At 30.7% G+C, this 17,477-nt stretch overlaps 1 protein-coding gene across 6 annotated transcripts in view; it reads left to right on the forward strand.

Moving 5' to 3' along the window:
• Positions 1–1,387: 1,387 nt before the first annotated feature.
• Positions 1,388–17,477, forward strand: part of LOC101898946 (mucin-4) — a 155,280-nt gene continuing 139,190 nt past the window's right edge. For all 6 annotated transcript variants that reach the window (XM_059125120.1, XM_059125124.1, XM_059125125.1 and 3 more), the window contains exon 1: positions 1,388–2,445. The gene's annotated coding sequence lies outside the window, so the exon portion shown is untranslated. The remainder of the gene's footprint in view (positions 2,446–17,477) is intronic.

Genomic DNA, 17,477 nt, shown 5'->3' on the forward strand with positions numbered 1-17,477 from the left:
ATGTCGAGGCCTTTAAACGTGGATTTTTTAAAGAAATTTTCAGAGTTATGTCGAGGCCTTTAAACGTGGATTTTTTAAAGAATTTTTCACAGATATGTCGAGGCCTTTAAACGTGGATTTTTTAAAGAATTTTTCACAGATATGTCGAGGCCTTTAAACGTGGATTTTTTTAAAGAATTTTTCACAGATATGTCGAGGCCTTTAAACGTGGATTTTTTAAAGAATTTTTCAGAGATCTCCAAAGGCTTTTAAACGTGGATTTTTTAAAGAATTTTTCAGAGTTATGTCGAGGCCTTTAAACGTGGATTTTTTTAAAGAATTTTTCAAAGATATGTCGAGGCCTTTAAACGTGGATTTTTTAAAGAATTTTTCAGAGATCTCCAAAGGCCTTCAAAAGTGGATTTTTTTAAAGAAATTTTCAGAGATCCCCAAAGGTCCTCAAACGTGGATTTTTTAAAGAATTTTTCAGAGATCTCCAAAGGCCTTTAAACGTGGATTTTTTAAAGAATTTTTCAGAGATCTCCAAAGGCCTTTAAACGTGGATTTTTTAAAGAATTTTTCAGAGATCTCCAAAGGCCTTTAAACGTGGATTTTTTAAAGACTTTTTCAGAGATCTCCAAAGGCCTTTAAACGTGGATTTTTTTAAGATTTCTTCAGAGGTTCCCTAAGGTCTTCAAACGTGGATTTTTTAAAGATTTCTTCAGACGTTCCCTAAGGTCTTCAAACGTGGATTTTTAAAAGATTTTTTCGGAGATCCCCAAAGGCTCTGAAACGTGGATTTTTTTAAGATTTTTTCAGAGATCCCCAAAGGCTCTCAAACGTGGATTTTTAAAAGATTTTTTCGGAGATCCCCAAAGGCTATCAAAAGTGGATTTTTAAAAGATTTTTTCGGAGATCCCCAAAGGCTCTCAAACGTGGATTTTTAAAAGATTTTTTCGGAGATCCCCAAAGGCTCTCAAACGTGGATTTTTTTAAGATTTTTTCAGAGATCCCCAAAGGCTCTCAAACGTGGATTTTTAAAAGATTTTTTCGGAGATCCCCAAAGGCTCTCAAACGTGGATTTTTTTAAGATTTTTTCAGAGATCCCCAAAGGCTCTCAAACGTGGATTTTTTTAAGATTTTTTCAGAGATCCCCAAAGGCTCTCAAACGTGGATTTTTTTAAGATTTGTTCAAACTCCCCTTCAAGCCTTCTTCTGATCTGCCATTATTTTTAAGACATCTGCACGTAGGTTTGCCCGCCTCTACACCTAACTCTTCTGGCCAAATTTAAGAGAGTCGCAGTCTCTTGTTTTAGCCAACTCAGCCAACATCTACTACTCCATAGATTACCATGGCTAACATAGCTGACATCATCGATGAAAATTTATTTAATGGCCGAGACAAGCAGCCAACGTTTTTAGTACAGCGTTGGCGGGCTTAAGCGACGGTTCCATAAACGAAATCACCAGACGACGGTTGAGTGTTTCACGGCATCAGATTTTATTTTTTTGTGTGCGTAAAGCTCAAAGTGGAGACTTTGCCAAAATCCAGAAGAAAAAAGAAATAATTATTTCTAAAAAGAAACGTCTAAAGAAAAAACAAAGGCAAAATTAAAAAAAAAGAAAAAAAAACGAAATAATAAAACCAAAACACAAAGGAAAAAAGTGCAAAACGAAATTGAATCTGTTAAGGAAAGAAGCTATAAAAATATAATTTCAGACCTGAAAGTCACATTAGCAGAGTTATAAAAAAAAGTGAGTGCTACATTATAGCCAAGCATCGGTTGGAAGAAAAAAAAAAATAAAAAAAATTAAGAAAAGGCAAAAAATAGACGTCGGGTATAACACTTTGTTTTTTAGAAGAGATCTCAAGCAGAACCAGTCTTTTTCTGAACAGCAGAACGGCAAGAAAGGAAAGAAAAAACAAAACGCTGCAAATGATGTCAGTTGTCTAGAGCGAGTAAAACAAGCCACAAGCCATAGACACAACGGGACAAAAAGTTCTGAAAAGCAAGCAAATATACAAAAGAAAAAACCAACGAAATTCAGAATTTGGAGAAAAAAAATATTAAAAAATATATGAACTCAAACTTAACAAAAAATCTCCCAAGGAAATAGAAAATTATATCCCTAAGTGAAAAATCTCGGAGAAAAATTAATCCAAACTAAAATCCAAAAAATCGTTTAAAAAGTAATCCCCACTAGGGTAGTGTTTTACATTTTATTGTAATTTCTTGTGTTGTTGTTATTATTAAAATTTTCTGTTGAAAAAAAATATAAAAAAGTAAAAAGCGTGTTTCCGGCAAAAGCAAAAAAAAAAAAAAAACCAAACACAATTATTGCGGAGACACCACACTGCATTAAACACCAGTTTTATTATTGTGGATTTTTTTGTTGTTGTTGTCACTCAAAACCTCTATGCCAGCTGTTGTCCGGTGTATTTTCAGCTGAATTGATCACTTTAAGGTAAATATGAAAAAAAACTAGTTTAGTTTTTTTTTTATTTTCATTGTCACAAAATGTGGAAATACCGAAAAGCGAAGAAAAGTTATTTTAGATTGCCAAAGAAAATGCTCTAAAAATATCTTAAAAATTATTATTTCATATATAACTACTTCGGTGGAAAGGACATTTGTAAGGGGTGTCCAAAAATAGGATTTAAAGGTAAAAACTGAGGGATTATAAAATTTAGGGCTAGGAATTGTTGTTTCATCTTGCCTATAGTGTAAAACTCTCAGAAAATCATCTGGGTAAGGAGATTGGTAAGGGGTTGGGTAAGTTATATATAAAATAAAAGCTAGTCGTTTTTATTATCTCAAAATCTAGAACTAACAAGATCAAAAAACAGATTTCAGATTGCTAAATTCATCAAATTTTTGTTAGTAAGGACATTGGTAAGGTGTGGGGTAAGCGGTGTCCAAAAGTGGGATTTGAATGTAAACAAATGATGGATTATAAAATTTGTAAACTAAATGTATATGTCCTCTTATATATAGCGCGGAAATTCTATAAAATCACTGAAGTAAGGAGATGGGTAAGGGGTTGGGTAAGATACATGAAATAAAGTATACTTTAATTTTGTCCATTATTAAAAAATGTGGGAATACACAAGGTCGAGAAATTGTTAAATTGATGAAATTAATTTTAGTAAGGACATTGGTAAGGTGTAGGGTAAGGGGTGTCTAAAAGTGGGATTTGAAAGTTAAAAAGTTATGGATTATAACATTTGAAGACTCAATGTTTATGCGATCTTATATATAGTTCTGAATTGTTATAAAATCACCGAAGTAAGGAGTTGGGTAAGGGGTTGGTATTTATGAAACAAAAAATTATTTTAGCTTTCTTTTCAAAAAAAAAAAATATATATATATATCACAAAAAAGTAGCAACTCACAAGATTGAAAAGGGGTTTATAAATTGTTAAATTCTTTAAATCTTTATTCGTAAGGACATTGGTAAGGCGTAGGGTAAGGGGTGTCCAAAAGTGATATTTTAAAGTTTAAAAGTTATGGATTATAACATTTGAAGACTAAATGTTGATGCGATCTTACATATAGTTCTGAATTGTTATAAAATCACAGAAGTAAGGATTTGGGTAAGGGGTTGGTATTTATGAAACAAAAAAATATTTTAGTTTTTTTTTCACAAAAAATTAGCAACTCACAGGATTTAAAAGGGGTTTATAAACTGTTAAATTTATTAAATTATTATTCGTAAGGACATTAGTAGGGAGTAGGGTAAGGGGTGTTCAAAGGTGATAGTTTAAAGTTAAAAAGTTATGGATTGTAACATTTGAAGTCTTAATGTTTATGTGATCTTATATATAGTTCTGAATTGTTATAAAATCACAGAAGTAAGGAGTAGGGTAAGGGGTCGGTAACTATGAAACTAAAAAAATATTTTAGTTTTTTTTTTTTTCAAAAAAAAATTTTTTTCACAAAAAAAGTGCCATTGAATTCATTAAATTATTGTCAGTAAGGACATTGGTAAGGTGTAGGGTAAGCGGTGTCCAAAAGTGATATTTTAAAGTTAAAAAGTTATGGATTATAACATTTGAAGACTAAATGTTTATGCGATCTTACATATAGTTCTGAATTGTTATAAAATCGCAGAAGTAAGGAGTTGGGTAAGGGGTTGGTATTTATGAAATAAAAAAATATTTTAGTTTTTTTCTCAATTTTTTTCACAAAAAAGTGGCAACTCACGGGATTGAAAAGGGGCTTATAAGTTGTTTATTTATTAAATTATTGTTCGTAAGGACATTAGTAAGGTGTAGGGTAAGGGGTGTCCAAAAGTGGGATATGAAAATTAAAAAATGGTGGATTATAATATTTGAAGACTAAATGTTTATGCGATCTTATATATAGTTCTGAATCGTTATAAAATCACGGAAGTAAGGTGTTGGGTAAGGGGTTGGTAACTATGAAACAAAAAAATATTTTGTTTTTTTTTTAATTTTTTTCCCAAAATGTGGTAACTCACAACGGGTGTTTATAAATTGTTGAAATCATTAAATTATTGTGAGTAAGGACATTAGTAAGGTGTAGGGTAAGGGGTGTCCAAAAGTGGGATTTGAAAGTTAAAAAATATTATTTATTAAATTTGTGGACTAAATGTTTATGCGATTTTATACAGAGCCTGGAATTTTTAAAAAATCACAGAAGTAAGGTGAAGGGTAAGGGGTTAGGTAAGGTATCAAAAAATCATTACACCAAATGTGCGAACAGACAAGACCCAAAAAGGGATTACACATAGTGAAATACATTAAATTAATGTAAGTAAGGACATTGGTAAGGTGTAGGGTAAGGGGTGTCTAAAAGTGGGATTTGAAAGTAAAACAATGGTGTATTATTAAATTTGTAGACTGAATGTTAATGTAGTCTTATATAAAGTCCGGAATTTTCATAAAATCGCAGAAGTAAGGAGATGGGTAATGAGTTAGGTAAGGTAAATTTGAAACAAAAATTATTTTTTTTTCATTGTCATAAAATGTGGCAACTCCCAAGATTGAAAAAGGGGTTATAAATTATTAAATTCAAGGAATTAATGTTAGTAAGGACATTGGTAAGGTGTTGGGTAAGCGGTGTCCAAAAGTGGGATATGAAAGTTAAAAAATAATGGATTGTAAAATTTTTAGACTGAGTGTTTATACGACCTTATATATAGTCCGAAATTTTTAAGGGGTTCAGGTTCAGGTAACTATAAAATAAATAATATTTTTTTCGTTATCACAAAATGTGGAAGCGCACAAAAGCTAACACTGACTCGTTTATGCAATTTTCGTGAAATTAGAGTAGTAGTTTTTATATTTTTCTCCAAATCATGAGGGTTTAATTAAAAAGTTTTTGAGAATGTTGCGGAAAAGTAAAAAAAAATTAGCCATTTTGCGTGATCATCTTCTGGAGGCCATAACTTCGCCAATAACTTGTGTATCTCATTGAAATTAGTTGCTTATAAAAGTTGCAGCTCCATAGCTTTACACTCTGGAGCAATTTATGAATTTTTGTAGAGAATTATAAGAGTTATGGGAAAAATGAAAAAGTAGTCGAAATGAGTGAAAATTTCGGCAGTTTTCGGTTATCATATTCTGGGAGTCATAACTTCAGAAGTAGTCAAGGTATTTTTTAAAAGAAATTCATCACGTTTGAAGGTGGCAAAATTAATTTTCATTTAAGTATACATTTTATTAAATCTAAATAAAAAAAATCGAGTTATGGCCAAAATACGAAAGTCACCAGAAATATCAAATTCTTTGGTAATTTTGGGTAATAGTGTTCTAGAGGTCATAACATTTCAAATACTTCCTGTATTGGCATAATATTTATAGAGTTTGAAAACTAAAACGCTTATCTTCATATTTGTCTTCATCTTCCAACATTTCAAATTGGAATTTTACGAGTTATGGCCAAAATAAGCATGTTACCAAAAATGTAAAATTATTTGATCGTTTTGGGTAACAATGTTCTGGAGATCATAACTTTTGAAATACTCTATGTATATGCATAATATTTACAGCGATTGGAAATGAGAACGCTTATCTTCACATTTGTCTATAACTTATTACATTTCAATTTAAAAATTTTCGAGGTATGGCCAAAATAAGAAAGTTACCAAAAAATTTACTTTTTTTGTCGTTTTGCGAAATTGTGTTTTAGAGGTCATAACTTCTGAAATACTCTATGTATTTGCATAATATTTACAATGATTGAAAATGAGAAGCTTATCTTCATACTTGTCTTCAACTTATCACACTTTAGTTAAAAAAAATTTCGAGTTATGGCCAGAATAAGAAAGTTACCAAAAATTTCAAAATGTTTGCCCGTTTTGGGCAATAGTGTCCTGGAGGTCATAACTCTTGAAATACTCTATATATTTGCATAATATTTGCAGTATTTGAAAATGTGAATGCTTATCTTCACATTTGGCTATAACTTATCACATTTCAATTTATACATTTTCGAGTTATGGCCAAAATAAGACAGTTGCCCAAAAACGGGAAAGTTGTGGCTCGTTTCAGGTAATTGTGTTCTAGAGGTCATAACTTCTGAAATCCTTCACGTATTTGAATACAATTTTTTGTGTATAATAATGAGAACTATATCTTTACATTTACTTGTGCATTTTACATCATTTCGACCAAAAATATTTGAGTAGTGGGAAAAATAACGCAGTTGCCGAAAAGGGAAATATTTTTGGTCGTTTTGGGTAATCATAATATGGGGGTCATAACTTCTGCAATACTATGTGTATTGTCATGTAATTACCAGTTTTGGAAAGGGGAAGGGATCAGCTTTACATACATATGTAACATATCGTATTTTGTGTCAAAAATGTCGGAGCCACGGCCAAAATAAGGAAGTTACACAAAAGGGCAAAATTTTTGCCCATTTTGCGTAATCGTCTACTGGGATTCATAACTTTTGAAAAAATCAATGAATTCACCAGAATTCGACTTGCGTTGTAATAGAACTTCTATTTTTACATTTACGTGTGCAATCTACCACCTTTTGACGGAAAATATTTCAGTAATACCGAAATAAAAAAGTTACCGAAAAAGTCAACATTTTTGGTCGTTTTGGGTAATCATGTTATGGGGGTCATAACTTCTGCAATACTTAATATATTCTCATGTAATTCATAGGTCTGGAAAGGGAAAAGTATCAGCTTTACATACATGTGTATTTTGTGTCAAAAATGTCGGAGCCATGGCCAAAATAAGGAAGTTACACAAAAGGGCAACATTTTTGTCCATTTTGCGTAATCGTCTTCTGGGGTCCATAACTTTTGAAAAAATCAATGAATTCACTAGAATTTGACTTGTGTTATAATAAGAACTTCTATTTTTTACATTTACGTGCACTATTTACCCCCTTTTGACGGAAAATATATGAGTAATATCCAAAATAAGGCGGACACCGAAAAGGTCAACATTTTTGGTCGTTTTGGTTAATTGTTTTTAGGGGGTCATATCTTCTGCAATACTATGCGTATTTTCATGTAATACATCGCTCTGGAAAGGGCGAAGAATTAGCTTTACAATTCTTAGTAAATTATTTTATTTTAAAATAAAAATGTCGGAGTCACGGCCAAAATAAGGAAGTTACACAAAAGGGCAAAATTTTTGCCCATTTTGCGTAATCATCTCCAAACGATCATAATTTTTGAAAAAATCAATGAATTCACTAGAATTCGACTTGTGTTATAATAAGAACTCCCATTTTTACATTTACGTGTGCAATTTACCCTCTTTTGATGGAAAATATTTGCGTAATGGCCAAAATAAGGCGGTTACCGAAAAGGTCAACATTTTTGGTCGTTTTTGGTAATCATGTTATGGGGGTCATAACTTCTGCAATATTGTGTGTATTTTCAATTTATTTATAGTTTTGGAAAGGAAAAAGTAACAGCTTTACACAAATGTGTAACTTATCATATTTTGTGCCAAAAATGTCGGAGCCATGGCCAAATTAAAGAAGTTACACAAAAGAGCCACATTTTTGGCAATTTTGCGTAATCGGCTTCTGGTTTTCATAACTTTTAAAAAAATCAGTGCATCGTAAAGAAATTGATTAGGATCGAAAGAGAGGACTCTAAGCTTTGCAATGATGTACAATTTTTTCACAATTCGACTGAAAATTTTGTACAAAAAAATTACAAAATCATGTTGTAACTTCGCAATTTTACAAGACCACCAATGTTGTTTGAGAACTCCTCTCATATGGCCATATTTTCTCATCTAAAACGAATATCGAAATGAAAGTGACAGCATTTGAAAGGGGAAATCTTCCGCTTTAATATGTTAAAACAGGGAACAATGAGAATCTAAATAAAAATTCTTTCTGTACCTTGCCCATTTCACACTGAATCTCTATTTCTTTAAACAACCAAGAAAGTCTCTTTTACTTCGCTTTGAACCATTCTCGCCAGATGTTGAAATTATAATATTTCTTTCTATTTTTTTGTTTTAAGCGGAACATATGTTATTTTTTGGTTTGTTTAATAATCTGGTTGTTTTATTATTCAAATGAATGCCAATATGGTGGCACGCCTATTTAGCTGCTTAACAAGAAACGCTTACCGTTATTATGCAAATTCGTTTCGGATAATAGAACTTGGCTACCTCCTACAAATAGAAATTAGGTTGATTTGTGCAGAATTTACAAAGGCAAGAGTAATTAGTGTCATTCTTGAAATTTATTAATAAATTTAGAACAAATGAGAAATAGATGAAAACAATCTCAAAATTGATTTAAAAAGAGCATTTTCTAAATCAACACAAAAGACTTAGGAATCGAACTTTTGCGTCAACAGAGGTGGAGTTTTAAAAAATATCTTTTTAAAGGAACAACAGTGGCGTGGATTTTTTAAAAAAAATATTTTTTCAAAAATCAAGAGACGTGGATTTTTTAAAATATTTTTTCAAGAAACCAAGAAACGTGGATTTTTTAAAAAATATTTTTTCAATGAATATCAAAGGCGTGGATTTTTTAAAAATATTTTTTCAACAAATCAACGGACGTGGATTTTTTAAAAATATTTTTTCAATGAATATCAAAGGCGTGGATTTTTTAAAAAATATTTTTTCAAGGGAACAACAAAGGCGTGGATTTTTAAAAAAAAATATTTTTTCAAAGGAACAACAAAGGCGTGGATTTTTTAAAAAATATTTTTTCAAAGGAACAACAAAGGCGTGGATTTTTTAAAAAATATTTTTTCAAAGGAACAACAAAGGCGTGGATTTTTTAAAAAATATTTTTTCAAAGGAACAACAAAGGCGTGGATTTTTTAAAAAATATTTTTTCAAAGGAACAACAAAGGCGTGGATTTTTTAAAAAATATTTTTTCAAGATATCGAGAGACGTGGATTTTTAAAAAAATATTCTTTTCAAGAAATCAAGAGACATGGGTTTTTTAAGAAATATTTTTCAAGAAATCAAGAGACGTGGATTTTTTAAAAAATATTTTTTCAAGAAATCAAGAGACGTGGATTTTTTAAAATATATTTTTTCAAAGAAACAACAGAGGCGTGGATTTTTTAAAAAATATTTTTTCAAGAAACCAAGAAACGTGGACTTTTTAAAATATATTTTTCAAGAAGTCAGGAGACGTGGATTTTTTAAAATATATTTTTTCAAGGAAACAAGAAACGTGAATTTTTAAAAAATATTTTTTCAAGAAACCAACAGACGTGGATTTTTTAAAAAATATTTTTTCAAGAAATCAAGAGACGTGGATTTTTTAAAAAATATTTTTTCAAGAAACCAACAGACGTGGATTTTTTAAAAAATATTTTTTCAAGAAATCAAGAGACGTGGATTTTTTAAAAAATATTTTTTCAAGAAACCAACAGACGTGGATTTTTTAAAAAATATTTTTTCAAGAAACCAACAGACGTGGATTTTTTAAAAAATATTTTTTTCAAGAAACCTAGAAACGTGGATTTTTTAAAAAATATTTTTTCAAGAAATCAATAAACATGGATTTTTTGAAAAATATTTTTTTAAAGAAACAATAAACGTGGATTTTTTAAAAAATATTTTTTTAAAGAAACAATATGCGTGGATTTTTTAAAAAATATTTTTTTAAAGAAACAATAAACGTGGATTTTTCAAAAAATATTTTTTTTGAAGAAATCAAGAAACGTGGATTTTTTAAAGAAATCAAGAAACGTGGATTTTTTAAAAAATATTTTTTTTGAAGAAATCAAGAAACGTGGATTTTTTAAAAAATATTTTTTTAAAGAAATCAAGAAACGTGGATTTTTTAAAGAAATCAAGAAACGTGGATTTTTTAAAAAATATTTTTTCAATGAATATCAAAGGCGTGGATTTTTTAAAAAATATTTTTTCAATGAATATCAAAGGCGTGGATTTTTTAAAAAATATTTTTTCAATTAATATCAAAGGCGTGGATTTTTTAAAAAATATTTTTTTCAATGAATATCAAAGGCGTGGATTTTTTAAGAAATATTTTTTCAAGGAATATCAAAGGCGTGGATTTTTTAAAAAATATTTTTTCAATGAATATCAAAGGCGTGGATTTTTTAAAAAATATTTTTTCAACAAATATCAAGGCGTGGATTTTTTAAAAAATATTTCTTCAATGAATATCAAAGGCGTGGATTTTTTAAAAAATATTTTTTCAATGAATATCAAAGGCGTGGATTTTTTAAAAAATATTTTTGCAATGAATATCAAAGGCGTGGATTTTTTAAAAAATATTTTTTCAATGAATATCAAAGGCGTGGATTTTTTAAAAAATATTTTTTCAATGAATATCAAAGGCGTGGATTTTTTAAAAAATATTTTTTCAATGAATATCAAAGGCGTGGATTTTTTAAAAAATATTTTTTCAATGAATATCAAAGGCGTGGATTTTTTAAAAAATATTTTTCAATGAATATCAAAGGCGTGGATTTTTTAAAAAATATTTTTTCAAGAAACCAAGAGATGTGGATTTTTTAAAACAAATTTTTTTCAAGAAATCAAGAGACGTGGATTTTTTTAAAAAATATTTTTTCAAGAAACCAAGAAACGTGGACTTTTTTAAAAAATATTTTTTCAAGAAACCAAGAAACGTGGACTTTTTTAAAAAATATTTTTTCAAGAAACCAAGAAACGTGGACTTTTTTAAAAAATATTTTTTCAAGAAACCAAGAAACGTGGACTTTTTTAAAAATATTTTTTCAAGAAACCAAGAAACGTGGACTTTTTTAAAAAATATTTTTTCAAGAAATCAAGAGACGTGGTTTTTTTAAAAAATATTTTTTCAAGAAATCAAGAGACGTGGATTTTTTTAGAAAATATTTTTTCAAGAAATCAAGAGACGTGGATTTTTAAAAAAAATATTTTTTTAAATAAACAATAAACGTGGATTTTTTAAAAAATATTTTTTTAAAGAAACAATAAACGTGGATTTTTTAAAAAAATATTTTTTTCAGGAATATATTTTTTTTTAAATATATTTGGCTTTCTTTGATTTTTTTGTTTGGGGAACATGAACCCAACCTTCAATGTGTCATGACACATTTGTCTTTCTTGTTGCTGCTGCTGCTCTTGTTGTTGTTGTTGTAGTTTTTTAATTCTTTAACCTTGATTATTTGTAATCTGTGATTTGACATTACCAAGATTACTAGCTTGTTTGGTTTTTTTGTTGTTTGTACCACCAGCTTAACCAGCCAGCCAGCCAGCCAGGCACAAACACCTCTCATTTCCCACTCACTTTTGTTTTAGTAACTAAAAGCAACAACAACAAACATTTAAGCAGACATTGAACTAAATTTCATTGTAGCAACAACAAAAATGTTGATGAAGCCAGGGCTGGCCAGCAGCCGTAACACGCCATCATTTACATGTGTTTTAGAATTTTGTCGTTCTGTTCACGCCAGGACGGACGCGTGAAGTAACCAGACCCTCCCAAATAGATTTGTGTTTGTTTTTGTTAGTCACATGGCTGTTGTAGTTGTTGTTGTTGTTGCTCTTGCCCACAATACACCTTTTTTAAGCTTTTTGCCATACGCTCAATTACCAGTCTAGCTTCCAAGTGTGGAGGGAAAATATTCAAAGTAACGCAACTTGCACCCAGGGCAGTAAGGGGAGGCCTGTGTTTGCCCAAGAACCACAAAACAAAAACAGCAACAAGAGCAACAACATCACGAACAACAAGAGCAACAACATCAAGTAAATCTAGCTGAACTTGGCTTAATTAAAGTTAACAAAAATAAAACCCACACTCTGGGTTTGATGTCTGAGGTTTTTTTGGTCGGTTGGCTGGTTGGTAGGTCTAATGTACGTGTGAGTGTTGTACTTGTAAATATTGTTTTTTTTCTCAAAAGATGACAACAAGATTTGAAATTATCATATTATTAAAAAAAAAAACAACAACAACAAATATTTATAACAATTAAACCATACGTGCATGACCATAACTGGCTTTAGGCCAAAATTTCAAACCACGCAAAAATAAACAACAAAATTACAAAATATTTTTTAGGGAATTTTAAAGTCTTCAAGTCTTCAAATGTGGATTTTTTAAAGAATTTTTCAGAGATTCCCAAAGGCCCTCAAACGTGGATTTTTTAAAGAATTTTTCAGAGACCCCTAAAAGCCTTCAAACGTGGATTTTTTAAAGAATTTTTCAGAGTTCCTCAAACGTGGATTTTTTAAAGAATTTTTCAGAGTTCCTCAAACGTGGATTTTTTAAAGAATTTTTCAGAGTTCCTCAAACGTGGATTTTTTAAAGAATTTTTCAGAGTTCCTCAAACGTGGATTTTTTAAAGAATTTTTCAGAGTTCCTCAAACGTGGATTTTTTAAAGAATTTTTCAGAGTTCCTCAAACGTGGATTTTTTAAAGAATTTTTCAGAGTTCCTCAAACGTGGATTTTTAAAAAAAAAATTCAGGGACTCATAAATTCCCTCAACCGTGGATTTTTTAAAGAATTTTTCAGAGATTCCCAAAGCCTCTAAAACGTGGATTTTTTAAAGAATTTTTAAGAGATTCACAAAGGCCCTCAAACGTGGATTTTTTAAAGAATTTTTCTGAGATATGTCAAGGCCCTCAAACGTGGATTTTTAAAGAATTTTTCAGAGGTATGTCCAGGCCTTCAAACGTGGATTTTTTAAAGAATTTTTCAGAGATTCCCAAAGGTCCTCAAACGTGGATTTTTTAAAGAATTTTTCAGAGGCCCCTAAAGGACCTCAAACGTGGATTTTTTAAACATATTTTTCTAAAATTCCCAGAGGCCCTCAAACATGGATCTTTTAAAGAATTTTTCAGAGATCACCAAAGACCCTCAAACATGGATTTTTTAAAGAATTTTTAAGAGATTCACAAAGGCCCTCAAACGTGGATTTTTTAAAGAAATTTTCAGAGACCCCTAAAGGTCCTCAAACGTCGATTTTTTAAAGAAATTTTCAGATATTCCCAAAGGCCCTCAAACGTGGATTTTTTAAAGAATTTTTCAGAGATTCCCAAAGGCCCTCAAACGTGGTTTTTTTAAAGAATTTTTCAGAGATTCCCAAAGGCCCTCAAACGTGGATTTTTTAAAGAAATTTTAAAGGACTTCTAAAGGCCTTCAAACGTGGATTTTTTAAAGAATTTTTCAGAGATCTCCAAAGGTCTTCAAACGTGGATTTTTTAAAGAAATTTTAAAGGACTTCTAAAGGCCTTCAAACGTGGATTTTTTAAAGAATTTTTCAGAGATCTCCAAAGGTCTTCAAACGTGGATTTTTTAAAGAAATTTTAAAGGACTTCTAAAGGCCTTCAAACGTGGATTTTTTAAAGAATTTTTCAGAGATCTCCAAAGGTCTTCAAACGTGGATTTTTTAAAGAAATTTTCAGAGATCTCCAAAGGTCTTCAAACGTGGATATTTTAAAGACATTTTTAGGGACTTCCAACGGTTTTCAAACGTGGATTTTTAAAGAAATTTGTAAAGATCTTCAAAGGTCTTCAAACGTGGATTTTTTAAAGAAATTTTCAGAGACCCATTGAAGTCTTCAAACGTGGATTTTTAAAGAATTTTTCTGAGGTTCTCAAAAGCTCTGAAACGTGTATTTTTTAAAGAATTTTTTAAAGACCCATTGAAGTCTTCAAACGTGGATTTTTAAAGAATTTTCAAAGACCCATTGAAGTCTTCAAACGTGGATTTTTATAGAATTTTTCAGAGACTTCTAAAGGCCTTCAAACGTGGATTTTTTAAAGAATTTTTCGGAGATCCCTAAAGGCCTTCAAACGTGGATTTTTTAAAGAAATTTTCAAAGACCCCTAAAGGCCTTTAAACGTGAATTTTTTAAAGAATTTTTCAAAGACCCTAAAGGCCTTTAAACGTGGAATATTTAAGAGATATGTCGGGTCCCTCAAACGTGGATTTTTTAAATTTTTTTAGAGTTTCGCAAAAGCCTTTTCAAAGCCTCTTTTAAAGAAATTTTCAGAGGTTCTCAAAAGCCCTGAAACGTGGATTTTTTTAAAGAAATTTTCAGAGGTTCTCAAAAGCCCTGAAACGTGGATTTTTTAAAGAATTTTTTAGAGTTTCCCAAAACCCTTTCAAAGTTGATTTTTTAAAGATTTTTCAAAGCCTCTTTAAGACCTTCAAAATTAGATTTTTTATAGAATTTTTTAGAGTTTTTAAAAGACCCATTGAGGTCTTTAAACGTTGATTTTTCAAATACCCCTAAAGACCTTCAAAAGTGTGTGTTTCAATGAATTTTTCAAAGACACCTTCAAGTCTTCAAACGTGGATTTTTAAGGTATTTTTTAGAGATGTGTCGAGGTCTTCAGACGTGAATTGTTTAAAGAATTTTTCAGAGATATGTCGAGTCTGTTGAGTTTTTCTGAGATTCCAAACGGGAATTTTTAATAATTTTTTTAGATACCAAAAGAGATTTTAAAAGGGAATTGAGGTAATTTTTTTGAGATTCCCAAAGGCCCTCAAACGTGGACTTTTCAAAGAATTTTCCAGAGACTCCCTGGGGCTTTCAATCCTGGATTTTATAAATATTTTTTTCTGAGATTCTCAAAGACCGTCAAACGGGGTTTTCTTAAGAATTTTTCTAAGACGTCTTCAAGTCCCCAGACATGGATTTTTTTAAAGAATTTTTCAGAGATCACCAATGACCCTGAAATGTGGATTTTTAAAAGAATTTTTCAAAGATCCCCAAAGACCCTGAAACGTGGATTTTTTAAAGAGTTTTTGAGAGTTTCCCAAATGCCTTTAAAAGTGAATTTTTATAGAATTTTTCAGAGACCCTTAAAGGCCTCCAAACGTGGATTTTGTAAAGAGTTTTTGAGAGTTTCCCAAAGGCCTTTAAAAGTGAATTTTTAAAGATTTTTTCAGAGACCCTTAAAGGCCTCCAAACGTGGATTTTGTAAAGAGTTTTTGAGAGTTACCCAAAGGCCTTTAAAAGTGAATTTTTAAAGATTTTTTCAGAGACCTTTAAACGCCTTCAAACATGGATTTTTTAAATAATTTTTCAGAGACCATTAAAGGCCTTCAAACTGGAATTTTTTAAAGAAATTTTCAGAGACATGTTGAGGCCTATGATTTCTTCAATTTTTTTCACGTTTTTTAATTAACTCTTGCTCTTTGTTTTCCATTTTGAGTTAAATGTAGGTAGGCCTTGTTATCCGATATTTGATTTCATTTTACTCCACTTCCATCCAACGTCTCAGTAATTATTTCAGTTTAGTCAGTCAACTTGTTGGTGGTTGTAAATATATGTATTCCGAGCAGTTTGTTTGTTTATTTTGCATATGGCTGTTTGGCTGGCAATGTGTGTTTACCTTAAAACAAAAGACTTAAGAAACAAACATGAAACACAAAAAACAAATCAAATGAGTGTCGATGTGGTTGGTAGCTGCACAGCCATAGCCACAGTCACACACAACAAATGACTGGTGGCAATTGCCTTTGTCTGCTCTCGTTGTTTCTGTCTTTGTTGTTATTGTTTCATGCAAACAAATCAACAACGACAACACAAACAAATAGTTCATTTGAAAAGAGAGCAGAGGTGTTATAATTGTTTATCGCGTATTATTCGGCCATTTGTTTGGGGCTGCCTTTCTGGCCATATATGGCCGACACACTCTCGCACACCAACTCTCCACGAAGTTCGAAACAAAGTAGTTTCGAATGAACATATTTTGTATGTTGATTTAAAAATTGGTTGTTTTTTAATTTGAATTTGTTTTTTTTTTTTTGGCTTACCTTGAGGTCTAATAACGGTGTGGGTCATAATGCTTGTTTGGCTTTGCTAAGTTTTTTTTCTATTTTTTTTCAATTTTGCTTTCGAAAGTGCTTTTTGAAACAAGCAAAGTGTTGAGTTTTATTTTTAGATTGCTCTCCATGCTGTAACCATTTGCAAAAAATAGATATTTTGCCTGCATTGTTTATTTTGGTTGCATTCATTGGAAAGCTGTTCCATTGCTAAAATCCCCTTTTTTCGGGAAATTGAAAGGTACTTGGGATATTTCTTAAATCTTTAAATAAGTTTTTAAAAGTCGACGGTTTTAAGGTTCGAAAAGGTCTTCGAATTTTTTAATCCGTTTTGGAAGGCTTCAAGGGTTCTTTCAAAGTTTCTTTTAAAAATGGCCTTCGGGAATCGCATTTTTTTAAATCCACGATCTGTAAAAATTCTTTAAAAAAATCCACGTTTGAAGTCCTTTAGGGTAATGTAAAATTAAAAAAAAAATCCACGTTCGAAGTTCTTTAGGGGTCGGTAAATTTTTTTTAACAAAATCCACGTTTGAAGTCCCTGAGGGGTCTGCAATTTTTTTTTTAAATCCAAGTTTGAAGTACATTAGGGGTCTGTATTTTTTTTAAATCCACGTTCGAAGTTCTTTAGGGGTCTGTAAATTTTTTTTTAAATCCAAGTTTGAAGTCCATTAGGGGTCTGTACAAATCCTTTAAAAAAATCCACGTTTGAAGTCCTTTAGGGGTCTATAAAAATTCTTTAAAAAATCCAAGTTTGAAGTCCATTAGGGGTCTGTACAAATTCTTTAAAAAAATCCACGTTTGAAGATCTTTAGAGGTCTGTAAAAATTCTTAAAAAAATCACGTTTAAAGTCCTTGACTTATCTCTCGAAAAATATTTTAAAACTCCACGTTTGAAGTGCTTTAGGGGTCTCTGAAAAAATATTTTAAAACTTCACGTTTGAAGGCCTCGTCATATCTTTAAAAATTCCACGTTTGAGGGCCATTGGGAAACTCAGAGAAATTCTTTAAAATCTGTGAAAAAATCTTTAAAAAAATCGCGTTTTTGAGAATCTCTGAAAAATTCTTTAAGAAATTCACGTCTGAGGACCTTTGGGAATCTGTGAAAAAATCTTTAAAAAAATCGCGTTTTTGAGAATCTCTGAAAAATTCTTTAAAAAATTTACATTTGAGGGAGGGATTTTTAAAATCCGTGAACAATTCATTAAAAAATGATCTGAAAAACTGATAACCCTGAACTTTTCATTAAAAAATCCACGTTTGAGGGTCTTTACGAAGTTTCTTAACATT

Source organism: Musca domestica, unplaced genomic scaffold (assembly GCF_030504385.1).
Source record: "Musca domestica strain aabys unplaced genomic scaffold, Musca_domestica.polishedcontigs.V.1.1 32, whole genome shotgun sequence".
Classification (NCBI taxonomy): Eukaryota; Metazoa; Arthropoda; class Insecta; order Diptera; family Muscidae; genus Musca; species Musca domestica.